Raw genomic sequence first — 13,355 nt, 5'->3', positions numbered from 1 at the left:
TTGTCTATTACTCTCTATACACATCCGAAGTTTTTGGCGAGCGTGCCCTTCTAGACAGTGCATTTCCTACTTTCGCGGGTTCGAAAGCCACGAGTTCGAAAGCCTGATGGATTCTTTAGAGATGAGAATATTCACAGGCCTCTGTATGCCAAGTTTGTTATTTCCTGAGCAGGACAACCACTCCCCAAACTCAAAAGGCTGCCCGTCTTCTTCCAGCTAGTTTCATGCAGCGCTGAGTCTGGCTTGCACCAGCCCACAAGAACAGACTGTGCAAATCTCTTCCCAACTCCCCATGGTTAGTGGCACCATGTTGGTAGCTGGAATAGACCACAGTGGGAGTATTTACACCATGGAAATCAGCAGACATTAAACATGAAGGCTTTTTATTTCTTTAACATAGAACTGTCTATGAACCATTTACCAGCACACCACTGGTTCGCTGTGAGAGTCTGCATAGCCAAGATTTCTTCTGGAAATACCTTCCTAAGCCCGCTTCTCTCTCCTTCTTTATTAGCTTCAGGCTCAGCCATTGTCCTCTCTCCTGCTTCAATAATAACCACCTTAATGCCTGACTCGGAAGGTCGTAACTAACTCCAACCAGCTGAATAGTCTTAACAGAACACCCTGAAAAAGGCTATAAATGAGTCTTATCTCCTACTGTTTTCTAGGTGCAGATAACGTTGACTTTTCCAACTTTGCAGACCCCAAATCTCTTGATTTTTAGACTATTGACTAAAGATAGAGAAAGACTCTATTAAGCACAATCCATTCCCTTCATCTCCACCAACAAATTAGCCAATTCTTGCCTGGATTAATTTCTTTCTTCTACGATCTTGCTAAAAGCAGTAAGAAACAGTCAACACACGAGAGTCTACCCTTTTCTAACCACTTCTCTAAAGTTAAGTGGTCTTCCCTCCAAATCACCGCAGGTGACAATTTTACCAAATGTATTCCCAAGGCATTATAGAAGGGTCACAAGCCTTCCAACCCTAATAGGTTTCTTGGTTGCCTTCTACATGGCTACATATTTTAGGTTTTAAGGCAGGAACATAGTTTCAGATACTAATTTCTCTAGTAAGTTGGGGACAGGTTAAGCTTTATAGCAAAGATACCGAAATATACATTGTCTTAAATAAATGGTTTATTTTTCTTTCATGTGCTATCCCAGAGCTAAGCAGTCTAATGTTGGTGGCATAGCTCAGAAATTCATATGGTTTGTTATGGTTCGTTAGTTGCCATTTCCCATCCATAAGAAAAAGAAGGTCTAGGTAAAGTAGATTGATGTTAAGGAAGTGACCTAGAAATTGCAGATAGAACTTCCCACTCCTCCTTGGTCCAGACTTTATCATATGACCACTCTTCACTGCAACAGAGGCTGAGGAGTAGAGTTGCTAATGGGCACCCATATGATGTGCTGAAAATTAGGAGCCTTATTTCTAAAAGAGAAACAAGTGGAATGGAAACCTGTGACCAGTTAGTGGTCCCTGCACAGGCCTAAATAGAAAATAACGTACTGTTTATCATATGTCAGCATCTGGATATCAGCTCCAGGAGGCAGTTCTTCTTTGACCACTTGGGTGAAATATAAAATCGGCCCTATGATTTTCCTGGTCACTCTCAAACATTAAAAAATCTACTGGTCACTTTAGTTCCTCAAAATATTTTTAGTTTAATAATTCATATGTCTAGTCCATCATAATAATTAAAACTTTAACATCCATTAAAAGTTAAAACTTCTCCTTCTGTGACCTCAGCTCTACTGAAAGTGGGAAACCTACATTGATAAAAGAGTGTACAGTTGGCTTCTTTTCTATTTCTCTTCCTTGTACTCTTAAGCATCTTAACTCAGCTCAAAAATGGCAGTCACTTATCACCCACGGTGGAAGTCATTCACCTATTGACTCACTTCCCTGCCTCAGTTCAGCAAGAGTTCACAGGCGCTACTTTCTTTATTTGGTGGGGAGGCCTGCAGAAAGCAGGTCCCAGACCTCCATTCAAGTGTGGTGCCTAGACAGCCTTTTCAGCACATTTGTAAATTGTTCCCCAGATGCCTTAATCCTGTGCCACTAAAAGTAAGAAGAATATTGCATAATATTTCTAATGAGTAGAAGATGAGGTATAGATGTATAATTAGGTATGTTTCATGGGAAGAAGGAAGTAAAAAATATTAAAGAAAGGAAGTTGTGTAAATGGTTCTTTTCTCGTTCAGCAGTGCTTTTGTATCTGAAATGAACAATTATGAGATTTGAGCAAGTTTTTCACTCAGTTGCTTGCCTTATGATAGGAGAAATAATTATCGTTTTAGATGAAATATTTATTTGCATGTGTATCTTGGTTTACATTACCTCTCCTTACCTAGTAAATTTCAGCAGTGCTAATCAAAGGAAATTAAGGCTAAATTTTCAAGTAGAATCTGTGATATAGGTAGAAGCAATAAACCATACACATGTTGCATGATAGACCCTCCATTATTTTGCCAGGGAGGCCATGTGCATTGTTACTGTTACAGTGTTACTTGGGAAATTGCCTATTTGATTATTCTTCAAAATAGAATATCGAAGTAGTAGACAAATACAGTGCTCACTGACTAAGACAATAAGCCCATGGGGAAAGAAAGACTAATGTTCATTACCAGAAACCAATATCTTTTTTAACTTGATTCTTTGAAAACACAGAAAAAGAGTTTTAAAATTGCTTTGCCCAAAAGCTGTTGAAGATAAGAATATCATCAAAAGCTCTCAAAAAAAAGGAAACCAAGTTAGTGGCTCATGCCATGATGTTAGCCATCATATCTTCTGTCTTACCTTTTCCACCAGCCCTCTCCAAAGACCGATGTCTGTAAAACGAAAGAAGAAAGTGATAAAGAATCAGTGGCATGGACCAACTGCATTGCACAGAGAACATCACTTAATTGAGAGATGGGGGAAATTTATATAACATTCCCCCACCACAGCTGCTTTAATTTAATTGATCTGTTTTTCTACAGAGAATGTCTCTGTAAATTTACTATCTCCTCAGTGTAACTAGTGATAGTAATAATAGCTAACACATGGTACTTATATGCACGTCTTTTGGCTTTGGTTCTAAGTGACTATATAGATGTATATATAACCTTTATATATAATGTATATACATACACTTACAAACTCATTTCATTTTCTTAATAATCTTATGATACAGGATAGATACTACTATTATCCCAACTTTCCAATTGAGCAAATAAGCACAGAAAGGTGAAGTTCTTAAAGAAAGCAATACTGGAGGTAAGATAAAAATCCAGACTCAGAGTCTATGCTTTCATTCCCGTCCAACGCAGCCTCTCTGATACTAGCAGTAGTTATCACGGGAAATTGCATCATTGTTCCTGAATATTCACTCTATGTTCCTATAAGTGAATTAAATGTACTCATTCATTGTCATGAGACTTGCGGTATCCTTGGGGGAGAAGAAGACTTCCCTTTCCATTAATGGCAGGCTTGGTCATGTGACTGACTTTGACCAGTAGAATATCAGTCTGCCAAGTTCCCACAAGGCTTAAAGAGTCATCATGTATTTCCTACAATTCTCTCAATAAAACAGGTCCCACATGGATGCTACTTCATCTGACTTGTAGCTATTGACATGTAACAGGTGAGAATAAATGTCTTAATCCACTGAAATTCGAGGTTTATTCATTAGTGTGGCATAACTGATTAATACAGTTACCATCTCCAAGTGCCAGCATGAGTTTAAATGATTTCTTGAATCTTACAAGTTTATGTCATTCTTCAGAATTCAAAAGGGTAATTGCTGCGTATGTAAATAAACCAAGAATCTTCACATATTTTATCAAGAAAATACCATTGTCCTCACTTTATAAAGGAGAAAACAGATCTCAGTTTAAGTGACTTAGCCAAAACCACAGAATTAATGTTGCAAAGCCATTCTCAACCCTAACCTGTCTGTGTGACTTCAAGGCACAGATCTTTCTCACCATGGTACATTGCATCTTCTTCCAGGAGAACGTCCCAGAAAACCCATGTTACCTACAGAGAGTCTGTGATACTGAATCTTGGAAACTCAGAATCTCCAACCTTCAATCAGCCAGAGCCAGAAGTGCCCTAAATTGCTGGATGCGTCTCAGCATTTGTTCCCTTTACTAATCTAAAAAGCTACTTTAAATTATATTACATTGTTTAAAAAGAACTATCACCTCTCACTGTACCTGGTTATGTTTTATAAACCTATATGCCACCTTGAGAAAATGGCTATATATTTTATCAATAGTAATCATTTTCATTTATGGACTTAGTTTATTCAGGTATACACTCATTAACCCCTGTGAATTCTGAAAAACAAAACATTGCACTTTAGAGATTACAAACTCTAGTTCCACTTGATGCTTTGAAGTTATCAAGGTGAAATGTAGCTTGATCAACACAGAAATCAGAACGTATCGGCATCACTCTTGTTAACTGTCAACGTGGACAATATCCGTGGCGACATGGAGAAAAATGTGTGATTGGATGACTTGCTTCAAGGAGTAGATATACACTAGTACAAATTAAATTAATTCCCCAGCAATTTAAAAATCATATGGAAAAGATATTTGATGGTTCTTCAGTGTTTTTATGCTAACTTTTCATTGTCTCCTCTCTTTGATCTCCTTTTTAATATAAGCTAAATTGGAATCACCGTTTTGTGGGTTTTATTTATGTTTTTAAATTTAGACTATCACTTAAGACTGAGAAATCTTAAAAAATGTATTCATTCTTCATTTTTAAAAGTCCAGTTCTTGACCCTGGGGGATTTTTATTTGAGTAATGATACTATCTTGGTCCTTTATATAATATATACTCTTACTTTTTTCTTGTGGCAGTAACAAGATATAGCTGTTTATTACTCTTCGGGACTTAAAAGAAGCAGTTGAACCATCAGAAATAGTCAGGGAACGAGAATAGATTATTGCAAAGTACCTTGAATCTCTTTGGCGAATGAGTCAGCAATTCATTTCATTCAAAATTTTGGTCATTGTATTTAGTCCCATGTCAAGAGCATGGGAAGCTGGCAATAAAGTGACTTTGGGGACTCAGCTCCTGGACCTCCAGGGCACTGACAGGTTTTCTATTGTCATTGTTTCATACTTGAGTGACAACACCTTCTCCTCTCTCATTTCCCTGGTAGTTTTCTTCTACAATTGGACAAGTATTTTACTAGAATCTGATGTCTCCCTGGGAATATTGGTATTCTCATTCCTATTTTCTAAAATAGGTTATGCATGGCCAAATTCCTTGGACTCTGCGTCTCCTTATAATTCATTGATCCTGGAGAACCTAAAATGTGAGTTTAAAAGACTGTTTCTGAATGTGAAAGTTGGAGAAGAAGGAAGACACCTTGTAAAGTGATTCAGATATTACAGACTTTTAGGATTGCCTTTAAGGCAGAAGATTTTTCCAGGATTATGGCTTCAATTCCTGCTTCTGTCCCCAAGGGCTGAATGAATTTGGGAGTGCTAGAAGCTCCAACTCTCACCTAGAGGAAGCCTGAGGAAGGCAGATGCAATCAGAAAGGGAGTAGAGAAATATGGATGGTGAGTGGAGTCCAGAAATAAAAGTCATATATATCTAACTAGCCATTGACCTTGAGCAACTCAGACAGTCTACTGTGATCCACTGTGTTCTCAACTGTAAAACACAGATGTTGAAGTCGCAAACCTCTCATGTCTCTTCCATCTCTTCACCTGCTCTTCTCATAGACTCCCAGTGATTCATATCAAGCCCTCAACTGCACCCTTAATTTGCCTTATCTCATTAAGAATTAAAAACATTCTTAGGGAACAACCTCTAGTAAGGAGATTTCAGAGTAGTAGAAAGAGGGTGATTGACGAGAATGATTCAGAAGTTTTTCTGCTCGAAGTTCACATAAAAGGAAGAGTAAAATGTTATTTGAGCCAAAATTGACTTGAGCTTATCAGGTTTTTTTTCTTTATTCCACTAGCAGAGACCGCTGGAGGAAAGAAATGAGAACTTCCACTCCATAAACTGAACTAATTCAGAAGAAGCTGGAGCTTAGTGAATAGGTAAACTATAAGTTCCTCCAAATCCTGGGAAGATGTGGAGCTCCCACTACACGGAAGATTAGGGGTACAGTCAAGTTTATTTGAATCTCGAAAAAGAGAATGATTTCAGCTGACATCTAGGTAGTGGGCAGATTAATGCAATATATTTTAAAAATAATCTAATGTATATTATATCTTGGCTTGGAGGAGCATATTTTTTTCACTTTTAATATTATTATGTTTACATTTGCTTTTTATTCATTAGAAGGTAACTGGCATATTAGCAGGAGCTCAGACTTTAGAATAAGCTGCCATTCAGTTTGTGTTTCATCTTTGCTTGTAATTCATCCTTCAGAGACCCAGTTTCTTCATTTCTAAAATGAACATAAAAGCACTGTCTACTTCACGTAGTTGTTATGAGGATCTAAAATAGGAAATATAAAATGCATGACACATAATAGGTACTAAACAACTTGATACTTTTACAACTCATTCACGTGTGTTTACTGGGTTAAAGTACATAAAGTATGTGAAGCACTCCACTCAACAAAATGCTTGAGTAGTTTATTGACAGATTTTTGTATAGCATCAAGAAATTTGGAAATGGTCAGGAAAATCAGAGATGGAGCTCTCGATATCTTATTTTGGCTTCTGTGCCTGCTGCATGAGCTTTTGCTGACACCTTGGTTCATTATACAAGTCTTGGATCGATTCAGTCCTCAGAAACAGGTTTTCCTCAGAGAGTCTGGCATTCAGGAATCCAGATGTTATAGGGAGAGGTGCTACAGAAATACTTTGCTAGGCTGATGATTTTCTCTAAAGCCCTGTGTGAGCCAAATATGTAAGAGGAGCTGTCTGTCCCCCTTAATGAGAGTTTTTAAAACACTAGAGCTACAAAAATAGTTCTAATTTGTTTTTCACTTGATTATCTCTCAGAAACCACTATTAAAGTCTGCTAAAACACAGAAAACATGTCTGTTCAGCCACACTTTTGCAATTTTGCTTTGAATTAACTGCAATCTTGGGTTTCAGTTCATTAGAATGTCCTGAATATAGATAAATTAATTAATAGGTTTAACAACCAAGATCAGCGTGCCCATACTTCAAAAGGATTGCATTTTTTTTTATGCCTCCAATATCTCATTAGAAAAAACAGGTCAAATGGAGGCAAACTAATTCAACTCAATTTGTCTCCTTTCAGCTTCAGGTCTTCTAAGATTGTAAAGCTCACACCTATACAGATAGATTTTCATGTAAATTTATTGAACTATCAAACTCCTTGCAAAGTACACTGTAATGAATGCCTGAGTGCATAATACCTTTAATTTATATAAAGGCCACTTTCAAAAAGCCTTTAACAGTTTCACAAAGATTATTAGTCCTCAGAACAATCTTTTGAAGCTGGGAGGGAGAATAAATTACCAAGGCACAGGGTAGCCTTGAAAGAAATACTTTCTCATTAAAAGTAAGTTCAGTAAAATGACACAATTGCTGTGGCAAATAATTTGTGGTTCTATAATAACCTAAATATAAAATTACCATGTGACCCAGTAATTCCATTCCTGGTTATATACCCCAAGGAACTGAAAGCAAAAACTTGTACACAGATCTTTGTAGCAGCACCATTTTCAATAGCCAAAAAGTAGACCCAAACGTCTATCAATTGATGAATGGATAAATAAAATGTAGTATATCCATACAATGGAATATTATTCAGCCATAAGAGTGAATGTAATATATACTGATATATGCCACAATATGGAATAAACTTGAAATCATTTAGGTTAAGTGAAAGAAGCCACACACAAAAAGCCACATATTGTATGATTCTATTTATGTGAAATATCCAGAAGTGATAAATCTATAGATACAGAAGGCAGATTACCAGTCACCAGGGCCTGTGGGGAGCGGGGTAAAGGGGTGTGACTGGGGTATGGGGTTTCATTTTGAGGTGATGCAAATATTCTGGAACTAGAGAATCATGATATTTGCATAACATTGTGAATGTACTAAACGTCACTCGTCGTAAATTTTATGTGTATTCTACCACAATTTTTGTAAAAGAATTATCTTTATTAAGTTTGATTCTCATGTTTCTGAAAGAGTGTAACTACAAGCCTGCCTGAAATCTAAGAGGGAAACTTTAGATAGCCTCATGATTTACTTCCAATCTGGTGTTCCAGAGCAATAAATGAAGTCCAATTCAAGTAATTTCTCCAATTCCATAAAGTGAGCTTTTTCCTTCCAAGCTTGAAGATCTAAATTTTTAAACTAAGAGTGTCCTTACCTCTCCCACTCCCAGTCCAATTTAGGTGCTTATATAATCCCAAAATATAGGTAGTATTACACAATACCTATATTAATACCACCATGTTACTTACGTCTTATCTGTTCGCTTATGTCCCTTCCCCACCAGACTCTGAGTTTCTTGAATCTTGTAATTTTTTCTGTGGTCCTTGCACTCTGTCTTGGCATGTGGGAGGGATTTCCAAAATTACTCTACCTCATGTATTAAAATGACAGGCATACACTACTCCAAGATAATCACCCTGTTAATGCACTAAATAACCTTCATAAAATGGTATGTCGGTTTCCCTTCAATAAACTGAAACCAGATCTTTGTAGGACAATGTCATACAAAAAAAAGCAGTGCCTTTATACATGGCTGTGGTTATACTACTTCTTATCTGGTGCACAAATGTGTTAGGAGCAACGTGAGATTTTTGTGACTTTTATTGATCTTTTTTTCAATTTTTAATGCTGTGAAAATGAATCAACTATTGGCTAAATTGAATAAACTCCAACTACTCCCAGCCTTTTGGTGCTCATAAAATGTCATGACTTTAATGCCACGACTAGAGCAAGCATCAGTTAAGGACAGTTTTGTCATGGATTAGGAGAAAAAACAAAAGCTCTGACGAGGTGAAAATCTATGTTAGTGTCTTGTCATCAGTGTAGAATGATGAGGTTAGGATGAAGGTGGAGAAAAGTGGGGGGGATTACTTTAAAGAATTAAGATAACCATTTTTAAATATGGAGGTGGCATGGCTTATATTGGTGTAAACGAAGAGTGCCCTACACAAAATATTGGTCCTTATTTTTAGTTGCTCTCTAAGACCTGCTATTCAACTACCCTAAAGCCAGAAGTCATCATTTTTGGCAGATTACATTGGACCTAATTGCCTTGCAGTTAATGAACCAGTACAATGAGTTAGCTTATTTAGTTTCTAGGCACCTGTATTTCAAACAATTTGTCTTTGACGGTACACCAGATAAACAGATTAAATTATCTTTTTGTCATTACTGTTGTTAGCCATTAGGAAGTTTAGGGCTCATTATTCAACCAAGCACTTGCAAGTATTCAAGACTTACTATCTCAAGTACTGACCTTACTTTTCACTGGTGTCCCTTACCCTGGTGTCAACTATGCTTGTATCTTTTTGTGTGTGCCTTTACAATATATGTATTTTTGTAGGTTGCCATAAATCTTTTTAAAACAAAGTATGGTATATATAGAGAGAAAGGAGACTCAACTATATCTTGAATTAAAGAGTAAGTGAATAAATAGCTGTTCTCAGCTTTCTTCCTTCCTTCCTTCCCTCTTTCCTTCCTTCCTTCTTTCTTTCCTTTCTTCTCTCTTTCCTTCCATCCTTCCTTCCTTCCTTCCTTCCTTCCTTCCTTCCTTCCTTCCTTCCTTCCTTCCTTCCCTCTTTCCTTCCTTCCTTCCTTCCTTCCTTCCTTCCTTCCTTCCTTCCTTCCTTCCTTCTTTCCTTCCTTCCTCCCTTTTATGTTAATGATACTGACAAGATCATAAGGATACTCATTATTTAAGATAGGAGAGCCATAAAGAGCATAAGCATAAAACAAGTGACAACAGTATGCAGGTATTAATAACTTCTACATTCTTTAAGACAAAAATCAAAAAGATTTTTCTCACATTAAATTCTGCATTTTCCTCAGTTCCTCAAATGTGGTTGCTTCAATTTCTAAAGAATTCCTCTAGATTCTATCCATTTGAGTTTCCTCAATAAAGAGACAAAAATTATGAGCGCACACACATTACCTCAAAATATTTAGCAAAGAGCTAATGAACTTAGAGAGTTCATTATCTGACATATGACTAAATTCAACCATTTGCTGACCCCACTACTATGCTGTGTGTGGAGAGCTATGTGTGGATTTCTACGAAAAGGAATCTTTTCCCCCTTATTCTAATATTCAGAAAAGTGAAGGGATTGGAAAAAGAGGGTATAAGAGAGCTGAAATTCTTAATATTAATTCTTAATAGGAAAGAAAAATGTCTAAAATCAACAAAAAGAAAGATGCATACTCACATTATTTAGGAGGTAAAAGAATGGAAAGAGGTTTCCTTTGGTGTGGGGATGCCATCAGAGCACTGATAGTTTTTGTGTAAGACTTTCAGATTTTATCATGTTTTAGGTATTATATGCATGAATTACTATGTTAAAAATTAAATTTAAAAATATTCTTTAATGGCGACTCTTGCTATTAAGGATAATCCAGAACATAATTTACCAGGCCTGTCATCATATAGCCACCTCTGCTTACGACCATAGCCATTCTCCTTGACCTCCTACCCCTTCCTTCTCATCTCCAACTATATTGAGCTCCTATCACCTCCTCCTAGTTGATGTTGACTTGGCTCATCTCTGGGACTTTTCATCAGCGGTTGTTTCTGCTTCTCCTCTTTGCTCCCAGCGTTTTTTTTTTTTGGCTATGCTTCCAGAAGCCTTCCCTCTCCCATAACATCCAGGTTAAGTGTGCTTCCTAATTATTCCCTTAGAACTCTGAATTTTCCCCTACCATAGCATTTACCGCATTATACTATAACATCTTCTTAAATTATCTGCCCTCTCGTATAGAGTGTAAGCACAATGAATGCTAGAACCCCATCTTTCATGTTCATGGTCCTATATTCAGCATCCAGCAAAATGTTTATTTCATAGATGATGCTGAACACATACCTCTAATAGTGCCTGACACCCAGTAGGAGAAGCAGCAAAGTCGAATGAGAGAAAGGAAGAAATGAAGGGAAGGAGAGAAGAAGTGAGAAAGAGAGAGTAGGGACAGAGAAACACAGACTGTTTGGACAGTTAGATTCGTGTTGCTAACTGAACTTACCTCAAGGCCAAAATAAAAGGTACAAAGCATTTAAATTCAGAGATTTTCCTTTTCCTTTCCCCTCTTTAATTGTTCACTATAGACATTAAAGCTTAGTGTTTTCATATCACCACCTAAGCAAATTCACATAAAGGAATTTGTGAAAACATTGCTTCAAAAAGCATTAGCTGGAGGCAATAATGCTTTACCCAATCTTAAAGATCATTTTGAGTTAAAGCCCCCACTTTATAAATGAGGAAATTGAAGCCCAGACATGTCAGTGACTCACCAGGTGTCACACAGCAAGTTCAGCTCAGAGCCAACACCCACAGCTGGGTCTTCTGACTCCCCGCACTGTACCTCCTCCTGGAAGTAACACACCCACTTAGGGAGGGAGAATGACATCCTGGGAAGCAGGATGAGGGGGATGTTTCCAACATCAGACAGGTGAGCTTTGTTGCTGTTCTTAACAGCCTCAAGCAACACCTACCTCAGAGGGCTATTGTAAGTTTAATGTGCTATTGCCTATGACAGCATGTGGTAATTGTAAACTGTAAAGCATTTGGTAAACTGTAAACCAGTGGTCCTCATCCTTTTTGGCACCAGGGACCAGTGCTCCTATGAGAATCTAATGCCCGATGATCTGAGGTGGAGCTGAGGTAGTGATGCTGGCGCTGGGGAGCGGCTGCAAATACAGATGAAGCTTCATTCACCTGCCTATCACTCACCTCCTGCTGTGTAGCCCGGTCCTAACAGGCCACAGACCGGTACAGGTCCGAGGCCCTGGAGTCGGGGAACCCTGCTGTAAACCATAACATCAGTACAAATGCTGGTAGATTCCAGAGGACGTTAGTCCAATGCTTTCAACAACCTGACAATTCTACCTTGATATCTCGAGAAATTTTTTTAATCTTTTTTTTTTTTAGATTTTTCTAAAATTTACTTTTCAGTTATAGTTGACATATAATATTGTAAGTTTCAGGTATACAACATAGTGATTAGTCATTTATATACCTTAGAAGGTGATCACTCCAATAAGTCTAGTACCCATCTGGCACCACGCATAGTTATTACAATATTATTGACTATCTCCCTGTGCTGTACTTCACATCCCCAGGACTATTTTGTAATTAGAAATTTGTACTTCTTACCCTTTTACCTTTTTCTCCCATCCCTCTAACCTAGTCTCATACAGCAACCATCAGTATGTTCTCTGACCTATGAGTTTCTCTGTTTTGTGTGTTCGTTTATTCCCTTTTTTACATTCCACATATAAATAAAATCATATGGTATTTGTGTTTCTCTGTCTGATTTATTTCACTTAGCATAATACTCTCTAGGTCTATCCACATTTTCACAAATGGCAAGATTTCATTCTTTTTAATGGCTAAGTGATATTCCCAGGTATGTGCGTACTGCCCCTTCTTCATCCATTCATCTATCGAGGGACATTTAGGTCGCTTCCATATCTTAGCGATCATAAATAATGTTGTAATGGTTAGGTACACATATGTCTGTCTTATTAGTGGTTTTGATTTCTTTGTATAAATACCCAGAAGTGGAATTGCTGGATCATACGGTAGTTTTATTTTTAATTTTTTGAGGTACTTCCATATTGTTTTCCATAGTGACTGCACCAATTTGCAATCCAATCAACAGCAGATGAGAGGCTTTTTTTTTTTTTTTTTTGAGAAATTTCTTTGCATGAGAATTCCTAACTGAGTCATGTAGAAGTTTAGGGTGACCAGCATCCTCAGCATCAATTTAGAAACAATTTGTAGAAACTCAATTTCAGGCTGTTTTTTTTTTAACAGTTTGCTAATCTTCCCTTATATAAAAATGTAAGAGCTGGGATTTGCTGCCAGTCCACTCCTGGGACCCTTTAGGAGATTATTTCATCCCCACTTCTTTCAGTTGTTAAAAAAATAAAGTGACCTCTCTGACAGAATCAGACAGGTGGTAGGTTCCACAGGCATTTGCAAATCCTTGAGGGAGGGTGAACATTGGAAAATAACTTCAACAATCAGAACATTTACCGTGAATTCCACGGGGTGCAGGATGAGTTTCCCGTCTGACAGGTCTCCCTCCACCAGGCTTTAATCGGTCTCCTGTTGAATAGGATGAGTCCTCACTAAAGGATGTGTGAAGCATTGAAGCAACCAAGTGGTGTCTCTGGAGTCTTTTACCCACCGTTTCT

General features: G+C 37.5%; 1 long non-coding RNA gene across 1 annotated transcript in view; it reads right to left on the bottom strand.

Annotated features, from left to right (window-relative positions):
- LOC111739804 overlaps positions 1 to 11,862 on the bottom strand; it is a 16,757-nt gene extending 4,895 nt beyond the window's left edge. Inside the window, exons 1-2 of the long non-coding RNA XR_002780379.1 lie at positions 11,730 to 11,862; positions 1,358 to 1,363 (exon numbers count right to left, since the gene is read on the bottom strand). This is a non-coding gene — a long non-coding RNA (uncharacterized LOC111739804). The remainder of the gene's footprint in view (positions 1 to 1,357; positions 1,364 to 11,729) is intronic.
- Positions 11,863 to 13,355: the final 1,493 nt, after the last annotated feature.

Source organism: Pteropus vampyrus, unplaced genomic scaffold (assembly GCF_000151845.1).
Source record: "Pteropus vampyrus isolate Shadow unplaced genomic scaffold, Pvam_2.0 Scaffold54, whole genome shotgun sequence".
Taxonomy (NCBI): domain Eukaryota; kingdom Metazoa; phylum Chordata; class Mammalia; order Chiroptera; family Pteropodidae; genus Pteropus; species Pteropus vampyrus.
This window is presented reverse-complemented; position numbering and strand designations above follow the sequence as displayed.